Source organism: Ixodes scapularis, unplaced genomic scaffold (assembly GCF_016920785.2).
Source record: "Ixodes scapularis isolate PalLabHiFi unplaced genomic scaffold, ASM1692078v2 ptg000460l_1___fragment_1__unscaffolded, whole genome shotgun sequence".
Lineage (NCBI taxonomy): Eukaryota > Metazoa > Arthropoda > Arachnida > Ixodida > Ixodidae > Ixodes > Ixodes scapularis.
This window is the reverse complement of record NW_024609981.1, coordinates 1,437,896-1,451,939: the sequence shown is the minus strand read 5'-3', so window position 1 is coordinate 1,451,939 and position 14,044 is coordinate 1,437,896. Positions and strand designations below refer to the sequence as shown.

At 48.4% G+C, this 14,044-nt stretch overlaps 1 pseudogene; it reads left to right on the top strand.

The window, feature by feature from the left end:
* LOC120836250 overlaps positions 1 to 14,044 on the top strand; it is a 73,375-nt pseudogene that overhangs the window by 37,173 nt on the left and 22,158 nt on the right.

The window sequence follows — 14,044 nt, the reverse complement described above, 5'->3', positions numbered from 1 at the left end:
GACTGGCCACCCTGGGCATTCGATCACGGCAGAAAACTACAAAAGCTGCTGTCACACCCTGTCACTTCGGGATCTGGCACCGACATGGCCGCTAGAAACTTACGCCTCATATTCCTTCAGGTGGTGCGGTCGTGGCAGCCTTCCATGACGCTGCAGCGACGGCGTGTTTCGTCTCGGATGACAATGCCTACCAAGAACAAGTTTGCCCGGCCTTTGTGTTCTGGGATGATCCCTCGCCACTGGACATGACAGCGCTACCGGCACTTCTCGACCAGCACATCGAATGGCCGCTCTGGGCATTCGATCACGGCAGAAAACTACAAAAGCTGCTGTCACACCCTGTGACTTCGGGATCTGGCACCGACATGGCCGCTAGAAACTTACGCCTCATATTCCTTCAGGTGGTGCGGTTCGTGGCAGCCTTCCATGACGCTGCAGCGACGGCGTGTTTCGTCTCGGATGACAGTGCCTACCAAGAACAAGTTTGCCCGGCCTTTGTGTTCTGGGATGATCCCTCGCCACTGGACATGACAGCGCTACCGGCACTTCTCGACCAGCACATCGACTGACCACCCTGGGCATTTGATCACGGCAGAAAACTACAAAAGCTGCTGTCACACCCTGTCACTTCAGGATCTGGCACCGACATGGCCGCTAGAAACTTACGCCTCATATTCCTTCAGGTGGTGCGGTCGTGGCAGCCTTCCATGACGCTGCAGCGACGGCGTGTTTCGTCTCGGATGACAATGCCTACCAAGAACAAGTTTGCCCGGCCTTTGTGTTCCGGGATGATCCCTCGCCACTGGACATGACAGCGCTACCGGCACCTCTCGACCAGCACATCGACTGACCGCTCTGGGCATTCGATCACGGCAGAAAACTACAAAAGCTGCTGTCACACCCTGTCACTTCGGGATCTGGCGCCGACATGGCCGCTAGAAACTTACGCCTCGTATTCCTTCAGGTGGTGCGGTTCGTGGCAGCCTTCCATGACGCTGCAGCGACGGCGTGTTTCGTCTCGGATGACAGTGCCTACCAAGAACAAGTTTGCCCGGCCTTTGTGTTCTGGGATGATCCCTCGCCACTGGACATGACAGCGCTACCGGCACTTCTCGACCAGCACATCGACTGACCACCCTGGGCATTTGATCACGGCAGAAAACTACAAAAGCTGCTGTCACACCCTGTCACTTCGGGATCTGGCACCGACATGGCCGCTAGAAACTTACGCCTCATATTCCTTCAGGTGGTGCGGTCGTGGCAGCCTTGCATGACGCTGCAGCGACGGCGTGTTTCGTCTCGGATGACAATGCCTACCAAGAACAAGTTTGCCCGGCCTTTGTGTTCTGGGATGATCCCTCGCCACTGGACATGACAGCGCTACCGGCACTTCTCGACCAGCACATCGACTGACCACCCTGGGCATTTGATCACGGCAGAAAACTACAAAAGCTGCTGTCACACCCTGTCACTTCGGGATCTGGCACCGACATGGCCGCTAGAAACTTACGCCTCATATTCCTTCAGGTGGTGCGGTCGTGGCAGCCTTCCATGACGCTGCAGCGACGGCGTGTTTCGTCTCGGATGACAATGCCTACCAAGAACAAGTTTGCCCGGCCTTTGTGTTCTGGGAAGATCCCTCGCCACTGGACATGACAGCGCTACCGGCACTTCTCGACCAGCACATCGACTGGCCACCCTGGGCATTCGATCACGGCAGAAAACTACAAAAGCTGCTGTCACACCCTGTCACTTCGGGATCTGGCGCCGACATGGCCGCTAGAAACTTACGCCTCGTATTCCTTCAGGTGGTGCGGTTCGTGGCAGCCTTCCATGACGCTGCAGCGACGGCGTGTTTCGTCTCGGATGACAATGCCTACCAAGAACAAGTTTGCCCGGCCTTTGTGTTCTGGGATGATCCCTCGCCACTGGACATGACAGCGCTACCGGCACTTCTCGACCAGCACATCGACTGGCCACCCTGGGCATTCAATCACGGCAGAAAACTACAAAAGCTGCTGTCACACCCTGTCACTTCGGGATCTGGCGCCGACATGGCCGCTAGAAACTTACGCCTCGTATTCCTTCAGGTGGTGCGGTTCGTGGCAGCCTTCCATGACGCTGCAGCGACGGCGTGTTTCGTCTCGAATGACAGTGCCTACCAAGAACACGTTTGCCCGGCCTTTGTGTTCTGGGATGATCCCTCGCCACTGGACATGACAGCGCTACCGGCACTTCTCGACCAGCACATCGACTGACCGCCCTGGGCATTTGATCACGGCAGAAAACTACAAAAGCTGCTGTCACACCCTGTCACTTCGGGATCTGGCACCGACATGGCCGCTAGAAACTTACGCCTCATATTCCTTCAGGTGGTGCGGTCGTGGCAGCCTTCCATGACGCTGCAGCGACGGCGTGTTTCGTCTCGGATGACAATGCCAACCAAGAACAAGTTTGCCCGGCCTTTGTGTTCTGGGATGATCCCTCGCCACTGGACATGACAGCGCTACCGGCACTTCTCGACCAGCACATCGACTGACCACCCTGGGCATTTGATCACGGCAGAAAACTACAAAAGCTGCTGTCACACCCTGTCACTTCGGGATCTGGCACCGACATGGCCGCTAGAAACTTACGCCTCATATTCCTTCAGGTGGTGCGGTCGTGGCAGCCTTCCATGACGCTGCAGCGACGGCGTGTTTCGTCTCGGATGACAATGCCTACCAAGAACAAGTTTGCCCGGCCTTTGTGTTCTGGGATGATCCCTCGCCACTGGACATGACAGCGCTACCGGCACTTCTCGACCAGCACATCGACTGGCCACCCTGGGCATTCGATCACGGCAGAAAACTACAAAAGCTGCTGTCACACCCTGTCACTTCGGGATCTGGCGCCGACATGGCCGCTAGAAACTTACGCCTCGTATTCCTTCAGGTGGTGCGGTTCGTGGCAGCCTTCCATGACGCTGCAGCGACGGCGTGTTTCGTCTCGGATGACAATGCCTACCAAGAACAAGTTTGCCCGGCCTTCGTGTTCTGGGATGATCCCTCGCCACTGGACATGACAGCGCTACCGGCACTTCTCGACCAGCACATCGACTGGCCACCCTGGGCATTCGATGACCGCAGAAAACTACAAAAGCTGCTGTCACACCCTGTCACTTCGGGATCTGGCGCCGACATGGCCGCTAGAAACTTACGCCTCGTATTCCTTCAGGTGTGTTATTCTTACCTTCCGAATAACTGTAAACCTTTCAAGAAATCGGCGCTAGAACGCACTACGGCTGTAACTGTGATTGTACGTTTCATGACCTCGTTTTGCTTGGGATGTACGCGTCTTGTCCAAAATCTACTTTTGCTTGCCGGTGACGTAGAGAAAAACCCAGGGCCCCTGTCTTCCGAGCAGGAAAAGCAGATGTTTGACGTTATCATGAGCATACCGTCAATGCAACAGAGACATTCGGAAATTCTTGAAGAAGTCCGTTCTATTAGAAATCACCAGCAGATTTTCGAACAAAAGGTGGCTGCACTAACAGACAAGATGAAGCAGGTTAAACACAATGTAGCATCCGTACTCCCGCTAAAGGCTGAAGTGACACGCCTTGCAACTCAATCTGATAAGCTTCAAGTATCACGACCTTACAGGACTGTCATGATGACCTAGATAATAGGTCTCGCAGAAACAACTTAATATTTTTTGGCATTTTAGACGTTCAAAATAATACATGGGCTACGTCGGAGGAAAGGATTGTGTCATTTTGCTCCGAAAAACTGAACATCCAGATTGATTCTGCTGCGATCGAAAGAGCTCATAGACTAGGGCGTTTTACACTCACAAAAATCGGCCCGTGATAGTGAAGTTCCTATCATTTCAAGATAAGTAGCGAATACTCTCAGTCGTTGGAAGGCTAAATGGATCTGAGTTTGCGATTAGTGATGACTACTCGCAAAAAGTTTGCTTGGAAAGACAAAGGTTGCTTAAGTTTGCTAAGGACCGCGGAGGGGACTTCAAACTGCATTTCAACAAGCTAAAAATGACTAATAAGACTTACATGTACGACAGAACTACAGACGCTGTGACGAGGATGGAGAGATAGCCACTACCAATTACGAGGCACAAACAAAGAATTGTCAATAAAATGACTTGGTTTGCATTGTCGTGAATTGTCGGAGCCTAAAGAACAAAATAATAGAATTTGCCTCCCTCTTGGAAACAATACAGCCACACGTGGTCCTTGGCACAGAGTCCTGGCTCGATAATACAATAATAAACAGTGAAATGTTTCCATCCACGTATACCACGTACAGGAAAGATCGCAGCGTGCACGGTGGAGGTGTCTTTGTCCTTATTCATAATAGTCTTAGCAGCCTCTCTGTCAATATCGAATACAACGCATGTAAAACTGTTTGGTGTAAAGTTATGCTCCGGGATGGCTCCTCTGTAGCGTTTGTTTCCTTTTATAGACCGCCCGGCGTAAACACTGCACAGCCCCTCCTTCAACTAAGCAATATCATTTTGAGCCTTGAGGCAACATATACCATTCTTGCAGGCGACTTTAACCTGCCAAATGTAGAATGGGTCTCTTTTCAGCCAATCATTCAGACCACGTCTCTTCTTTATACAGCTTTTCGTGATATGATCAATGCACACTCATTATTACGGTTTGTGGAAACGCCAACAAGGCTTGGTCCTACGAGGGCTACTGTGCTAGATTTGTTTTTATCCAGTGACCGTAATATTGTGTCCTCTGTACTTACAATACCTAGTATAAGCGATCATGAGGTTGTTGTCGCGAAAATGTGCTGTGATGAAACGCGCCGTCGCAGTTCCCAACCACCCGAAGGAAAAATCCATCAATGTAACCCTGTTTGGCACTCAATGTTTTCTAGTGGACCGCTGACTCTGCCTGACTGTACGCCAAGCATGTCTGATTGGCCAACAAGTTACTGTGACCGACAGTCGAACTCCAGTCAGACTCCACTTGTCGGCTTTCTGATGGTTTCCTGGTGGCAGTCGGCCGCCGCGAAATGCCATCATGATGTCTTGGTGGCGGTTCTGATTGTACATCGATTGTCTCTGACTGTACCTCAAAAAGCTTTGACGTGCAGACAGACGTACCGTCAAAGGACGTGAGTTCGTTCGGATACCACTATTTAGTCAAATCTATGAATACGAAAAATAATCTATGCACAAGAAAACGATTTCGGGACGTGAGCCCATAAAACCGCTGATGTTAGAGATATGACACGCAGCCAACCGACAACCTTGATCAGAAGCCCGCCGAAACGCGCCGAACACGCCACTTCGCTTCGCCCATAGAGGCTTCGCCGAGCTTTCAAGAACGATCGCTCTCGACTCGTTTTGTTTGCCCGCTTGCTCCAACCTATCGATCCTGCCCGGGCTCTACAATGTCTTATGTTTTAGTAGAATTTCTACTCGACAAGACCCAGCCTGTTGTGATTTCCGACGATGTAAGGGACTTTAGCGGTGTAGTTGAAGACGACAAGGTGTACCAGGTCTACTGGGCCGGAGACGCGCGAACAAAAGGATCGTTCTACGACGCGAAAGTACTGTACATGGCAGGTGAGCAGAACTGAAGAACGGCAAGTGATGTACGAGTGCTTTGCATAACATGCTGAGGGCTTAACTGTATTTGCAGCCGAAGCATCTTGTATAAAACGAGTGCTCAAATCGAGTTTCCAGAGCGGTGGCATAGCATAGGGGTTAAGGTGTCCGATTTGTACGCAAGTGGTCGCGGGTTGGATCCGCGGTAATTCTGCTTCTTTTTTTTTTTTCTTTTTTTTTTTTTTCTCGCACATTTTGTTTTATCGAGGCATTTGGCGATATTTATGAGTGCGTATAGCTTTACTCTTATAAGAATGCTGCCCTTGTTGGTGAAATTCCCTTGGCAGTGGCAGTCAGACGTCATCTGATGGCCCATCAGATGACGTCCGATGGTCCATCGCGTTCCACCAAGGATGCTAACTGGCAGTCAGTGTCCCAAATTACGAATCTTGATAGAATTTTCAATAGGGCACGGAAAATGTTTTTCTATGAAAGCGGGGACTACAGTTTGCTATCGCGTGAACTGGATGCATTTTTTCCAGAGTTCAAGCTGCATACTTCAGCTTTAGATATTAATCCAGCGTGGAATCTTTTTAAGACAAAAAATATATCTTTAACCCAGACGTTTGTTCCATCACGAATCATATCGGCAAAGCGCCGAAACGATAAACCGTGGATGAATAAAAAACTTCGAACATTGATAAACAAAAAAAAAATCGTTTGTTTCTCCGGTATTGTCAATCGAGAGAAGCTGTGTTTTACTTTAAGATAAACGTAGAAAAATGTTTGAACAGCAGTAGAGGCTTTAATACACGACGTTTCGGGAAGAGACTTCCCTTCTTCAAGTGTGCAGAAAATACAGTTGCAAAGCGTTTTTAGAGAGACCAAAGGAAAGGAGGAACATTGGAAAAAGGGAAAGAAAAATGTCAGATATATAATAGTACAAGTAAAAACACTTGAGCATGAAAAATCTACATTCCAACGAAACACACATAAAAAAATAAAGAAAATGAAAGCCGTTTAACTCCCTGTAACGCCGAATTTGAGCGCAGTTCTTGAGGAGGAGGAGGGAAGGGTACTGGGAGGATCAGTTGACCTCGGAAGGGGGGGGGTCACGTGACCTGGGAGGTCACGTGACCTCGGGGGGACGGGTCACGTGACCTGGGGGGTCACGTGACGATGACGTCATCAGTGATGATGACGATGACGATGCGGATGCCGATTACGTCATTGGCATCCGCATCGCTATCGTCATCATGACTGATGACGTCATCAGTGACGGCACTGATGACGTCATCGGCATCGTCATCGTCATCATCACTGATGACGTCATCGTCACGTGACCCCCCCTAGGTCCTCCCGAAAAAACCCGAGGTCCTCCCGGAGGAGCCCCAGGTCCTCCCGAGGTCCTCCCGAAGGAACCCGAGGTCCTCCCGAAGGAACCCGAGGTCCTTCCGAAGTCCTCCCGGAGAAACCCGAGGTGCTTCCGAGGTCCTCCCGAAGGAACCCGAGGTCCTGGGGGGGGGGGGTCACGTGACGATGACGTCATCAGTGATGATGACGATGACGATCAGGATGCCGATGAAGTCATTGGCATCCGCATCGCCATCGGCATGGTCACTGATGACGTCATCAGTGACGTCACTGATGACGTCATCGGCATCCGCATCGTCATCGTCATCATCACTGATGACGTCATCGTCACGTGACCCCCCCCTAGGTCCTCCCGAAGGAACCCGTGACCACCCCCTAGGTCCTCCCGAAGGAACATCCTCCCAAGATTCCGATGCTTACGAAATGTGACAAATGGTAATTCGGGAAATATTTTTTTAAAGTTTATCGTCGGCGTGTAGGATGTTTAAATGGCGTTTCAATATGGAATTCAGGCTTGATAGGTTCGAATAGTAGTTTATAACCAACGGCACCCTTGTTTCGTTGGAGTGAAGCTGTCATGTGGATTCAAGGAGTGTGCTACGTTCCAGAGCGGATGCCTTTCTTGTGGCGTCGTCGAGCATAGATGCAGGATATTTTTCTTTTAAATAGCGTGTTCTTCAAGGACGTTACGTTTTCCTTAAATTTCAATTCTTCAGAACAAATTCTACGCAACCGAAGGAATTGGCTGTAAGGTATATTATTTTTTTTGACATTTTGGGTGGTAGCTATCATAGCGTAGAATCTGACGTTTGTCTGTAGGCTTTCTGTACAACTCCCTTATCAAATGACTTCCCATCTTTTTAACGTTAACGTCGAGAACGTTAACGTTAACGTTAACGTTAACGTCGAGAACTGTAACGCCCCCAGGGCCTTGAGGGCATGCAAATAAATAAATAAATAAATAAAGTTCATAGAGTCTGCTGAGCAATTAAAGGTAAATTTAATTGTACGGTGACAACCATTTAGGTAACTTAGAAAAGAGAGGAGTGCCTCTTCAGTGTCGTCAATATACAGAAGATATATGGCGGAATCTTGGCGTAAGTCCACACAAAGGTCTCCTCAAACTTGCCCATAAAATTATTAGCGTAATTTGGGGACATTGTCGACCCCATGGCCGCGCCTTGAATTTGCAAATAATGATTATCATCAAACATAAAGTTATTGCAGTCTGAAATTAATTCCAATAAGTGCAGAATAGAGCTACTGTCTGCGAGAGATAAAGAGTGGAGAAAAAGGAATTTTTCCACGGCTGCCAGTCCCTCATTATGTGAGATGTTAGTGTACAAAGAGCGCACACCGATAGTGACCAGAATGCTCTCCTGTGGTATTAAGCCGGATCCGTTTATATGGTCGATATGATTAAGAAAGTGTGTGGTGTCCTTTACGTAATATTGTAGTAGGGGGGGGGGTATATGTTTAATAGCGTGGTCTACACATTCTGAAATTCGTTCGGTTGGTCTGCCTATGCCTGATATAACGGGCCTCCCAGGATTGTTGGGCTTCTGAAACTTGATGAGCATATAGAAGCAGAGATGGCAGTAATGACATTACTGTAATAGAATTACAGTAATTAAATTAATTTTTGAAGTAGTGAGTAATGTAATGAATTACTTTTCTAGGCTAGTAACTTAGTAATGTAATGAATTAATTTCAGGCAGTAATTTCGAGATAATCACTTTATTACTTTTGAAATTACTTTTGTCCTAAATTAGAAAATTCGTTTGCAAGCTTTAAGAAAGAAGAGAAAAAATTATTTTGCATGGTGAAATCTCGTGAAAGAGCATCAGAGGAAATACCCAACGCCCACCTGAGCGCAAAGCCTTGTAGGAAGAGCTGGACAGACGCACAAAGGACGGCTGGAAAGGCGAAGGAGAAGAGCTTGCGTGTAGACATCACTGGAAGGCAACGGGTTTCGAACTCCAGGCACGACAGATTCACGGCGTCGCATCATCAGGACGATACTATGCTTCGTTCATCCCTAAGCTGACAGTGCTGTGGGAGCTGCAAGCGAACCAGAACCAATCGAACACCTTCTTTTAATCACGTGTCCCGTCCCTTTCTCTGCGCCTGGGTATGAAGGAGAGCGTAGTTACGTGGCGAACGATAGACGTGTGACTGCTCCAACAAACACGTAGCTTCCACCATTCATCCCTAAGCTGCTACTGCGTCAGCTTAGGGATGAACGGCTCGCAGGCTACAAGACGACGGGCACATCACAAGTGAGTTAAACATAATTTAAAACATGAGAGGACAGGACAAACAGATCCCCAGCCTTGTAATTTCGTCAAGCAAGTTCAAACCGTAAGTTTCGACCGTTGTGAACAATAAACGACGGGAATAAATAGTTAATTCCAAATGCCTTGTCAAAGCCCCAGAACGTTTTGTGCGTCCTCGAGCAAAGCAGGTGCCGCTCGCGGTGTGCCTCGCGGCCTTACTTTGGGAAGTTTATTCGGGAATAAGCCTACAAGCAGATATAGCCCCCGTTTGTTGGGAAAATTCACAATTTAGGAAGCTCGCGCCATTCCTCAATTGGCGGCGCTTCTGCTTAGCGATTATCCGGGCCCTTTGTGTGACAATGCGCAAAAGCTTGAACTCTTAGGGTGTTTCGGAAGAATGCTCTTTGAAAGGAAAGACCGGGAAAAGGTCAATTATACTTGGCGACAACTTTTCTTCGCAATGCAGTGGAGGGCCCAGGCACGCGTTCCCTCTCCCATTTTGAGCGCTACATAAAGCTGTGCGCCGGCTCTCCTCCTCTCCACTGCATTGCCAAGAAAAGTCATCGCCGACTATGGTGTTTTCGGGAGAATAGATTTAGATTGTTTCCGAGGCGGAAGGGAAACGTTTCACTTGGCGACTCCTGGGCCCGTTTGCTCGAAGCGCTAACCGCGGCTAAAGTTAGCCGCAGTACCTAGGAGAGGGATTTTGAAATCACGTGACTGGCTCGGTAGGGATACGGGGGAAAATGGCGGTGCCACGGTGAATGAGCGCCGCTCGCTTTGGAACTAATATGTCGTTGTAGCTGCAATATCGGGTGCGTCAGTCAGCAACGAATGGTGCAGGAGGCTTTCACTTTGCCTTACCTCACTTAAATCCCAAAGCATGCATTTTTTAGATAGTCTTTTGATTCTGGCAATTTCTAAGCCTAAATGAACGCGATAATTGTCGGCATGGCAACGTCTTTGGAAAGGGGATTGCCTTGATCGTATCGGCGGGGCATCGATAGCACACAAAAGCAGACAGCGTCCCAATAGACCTTTTTTCTAAATTTCCCAAGCACCGAGGTGCATGATACCAGTGTACACGCGTTGCTAGCGCGTTGCACGTGCTGGCGTCTGCAGTAGTAATTGTTCTAAAGGAAAAAGTCTAAAACAAATTTTGCTTGCACGCGCGTTCGTCAAAGCCTTATTATGATTATTTACTTCGAATCTTTTATAAGAGGAAGGCCAGTGCGCGCGGACCGTAGATATACACTTCCAGCGTTCTGGGAAATAAGCGGCGGATAAGGCCATTGCGCTCACTTTCGCCCAGCCGATCTCGCACGACCTGGAACGAGTGCCCAACAGCGCGTAAAAAGTTCCACGATAATTCGCCATTCATAATAGTAATCCGAGACTTCTCCCTCTTCGTACTCGCGAACTTCTAGGCCAATGCTTCGTTTGCTGCGGAAGCCCTGTAGTAGGCTGCCTGAATGTCCTTCTCTTTAGGGTGATGTAGGGTGCCTTCATGTGCGCTTTGCTTAGGGTGGAGACATCTCGCCATTTTGTCCCACACATTTATTTTTCTTTTTTGTTCAAAAGCGCGTGAAAGAGCGTGTCCCTGCACGCGTTTGTGGCGCTGACTGTGCTATGGCGACATTTTGTTTTCGTCAATTTCTTTGTATTTTACCCGTGAGCGCATGCTGTCGGCATCGGGTACTACAAAGGGTGGCATCACCCTTAACAGAAGGACATTGAGGCACCCTAGGGTGATGCGATCCTTTGGAGTACCAAATGCCGACAGCACGCGCTCACAGAAAATAAGAACTTAAAAATTCGTAGAAAACAAGCTTCTGCCGTAGCAAAGCCAACGCAAAAAGCGCGTGGAGGGAGACACTATTTCATGCGCTCAGGGAAAAAAAAAGTTTTCAGAACAAGCCGGCCAGATGTCATCACCCTAAGTGAAGCTCTCATGAAGGCGCACCCTTGCATGTAGCTGGCAAAGATTTTTCGAGTGCACCTGTTTGTGGATTAGTTGGCACTTTAACTGTTCTCCATGACGCTCAGTCACATTACTCGCAGACGCCATAAAAGAATGCAGCATGAACAAAAATGCTGAAAGGCACGATTCTTTATTTTGCTGAATTTATGTTTATAATCTTTTGGGACGCTTTTCATGGCAGATCGACAGATGCCGACAGACACTTGTATCGGGCCGTGGCTCGTGCACAGTGGAACGCTATAGCTCCGCTTTCATGATCGCGTGTCCTGGGCGTGGCAAAACGGTGATAAACGGTGGTGGAATGGCAGACGATGCCGGGAGCTTTCGCGCGTTTGCTCGCACGACTAGCAGGCGGTGCCAGACGCCAGACTAGATGCACCGGACGTCACGACAGAGGCACATTATGCTTGAGTACATGTGCAACCCTACAGCCAAGCCAAGCCAACAGTAATGGACGGGGCCAATGATCTGTGGTCGGAGCGCCGTCCACAAATCTTCCTGGATAAATATAATTTTGTGTGTGTTTGCGTGATTTTTCTATGCAATTCAAAGACATGTTTTTATTTAAATGTACATTTTAAAGATCCACTGCATAAAACATGACATGGTTCCTCATGCATGGCTAGGTCTACCGACTCAATGAGAAACATTCGCCGTGAATTCTCATTTTTAAGATGAATAGAGGTGTATCTCTCTGCGAAAGATCATCAGAAACTTTTCATGGCTGATCAAAATTTTCTTGTGGTACATCAGACCTTGACCGTGTCTTATAAACGTCCAGAAATTATTTGATGGGAACTGACGTTCATATTGGTGTACGTGTGACAATACCGTGCTTCTTGATGGAGCGTCACAACGACAAAATATCTGATGTGCTAAGCCGGGATATATTGCAGAACTGTATTGAATCTGAGAGCTAGTATTTGATGTTTAAGTTGCGACCGACAGGGTTGCGTGAAATATCTCACATGATCTCGCATGCGTCAAGTTTATCCGTGGGGAAAGCTGTCAAATGTGTGACTTGGTGACTCAATCGTGAATCCGTGATGGATGACTCAATCCTGATTCCCTTCAATATAGTCCGATGATACTCGTGAGTCATAGCTTTGTAATCTTGCTTTAGGTTGTTTATTTGCGTGCCGGACAACCGCTTGATTTAATTATTTTCAGTCTTAAGCAGACTGATTGTATAAGTGTCAAGCGAAGCCCACAGTCTAGAGAGCATACTCTGCTTCATTGGAAAGCAATTAAGTAGCCTGACGCGTGGGGATATCACCACAGGCTTGAGTATATGTAATTCAAAGCTACAGATTCTTTTTTTTTGTTCTAGCATGGACATTACTGGCGTTTCAAGTGGAGTACTACGACCCGGCGTAGCAGGTTTGTGTACATATATTCTTATTTGAAATGTCCCAATATATAAAATAAAAAAAGTTTCACCAGATGATTCGTGAATGGCAACACTTCTTTGAGTAAGCACAAGTTGTTGGACTCATAAATAACACAAGGGACACACATTATCAAATTTACATTGAACGTTTGCCAACAGGTCTGGTGTTTAAAATAAACCATTGGAAAGATAGTATTAAAATTGTGGCGCCCTTAACCAAAATTGAATAGGTGTGACATCTAACAAACTACGTATTTGGCTATCAACACCTCCTTAATTTGATTTATTTAATAACTATCCAATAAAAAAAATGAAAGCCGTTTACAACTCCCCGTAGTGCCGAATTAGAGCGCAGCTCTTGAGGAGGAGGAGGGAAGGGTACTGGGAGGGGGTGGGTCAAGTGACCTTGGGTGGCGGGGGGGGGTCACGTGATCTTGTGAGAGTCGCGTGACCTTGGGGTGTCACGTGACGTCGGGGGGTCGCGTGACCTGGGGGTCACGCGACGATGCCGATGACGTCATCAGTGACGATGACGATGCGGATATCGATGTCGTCATCAGTGACGTCACTGATGACGTCATCAGTGATGATGACGATGCGGGTGCCGGTGACGTCATCAGTGACGTCACCGCTGATGACGCCATCAATGATGATGACGATGTGGATGCCTGTGACGTCATCAGGGACGTCACTGATGACGCCATCAATGATGATGACGATGCGGATGCCGGTGACGTCATCAGTGACGTCTACGATGACGTCATCAGTGGCGATGACATCAACGGGGGTCACGTGTCCTCGAGGGGGTATCCCCAGGCCACGTGACCCGGGGGGGTCACGTGACCTGGGTAACCATCGTGACCCTCGTGAGAGTAACCCTAGTAACCCTTGTGAGGGCATCTCTCGTGACCCTCGTGAGGGTAACTCTCGTGACCCTCGTGAGGGTAAAACTCTTTTTATCCTCGTGAGGGTAACTCTCGTGACCCTCGTCAGGGTAACCCTCGTGACCCTCGTGAGGGTAACCCTTTTGAGGGTAACTAACCCTCGTAACCCTCGCGATCCTCGTGAAGGTAACCTTCATGAGAGTAACCCTCGTAACCTTCACGAGGGTTACTCGCGGTTACGCCGACGGCGACGGCGACGGCGACGCCGCTCAAGCCGGAACGGGCGCCTAAGAGCTGCGCTCTAAAAAGAAAAACTCCTTATATGTATATTTTATAATGTAGTTAATAGCATGTTTAATGCTCCTTTGCGTCTTAATGGCATCTCGATTTGTATTTTATACGAACATATCAAATTTCTTTTCTTCCGCAACTCTTTGACGCGACGTTCCCGCTGACATGCTAACGGCTTGTTTATAAGCGTAAAACTGTGATTTATATTTGTTGCTTCCCTTCTAATATATACAAAAAGCTCGCCTGCTCCTTGCTGACGTTTTTACTCTGTCCTGGTTTATTG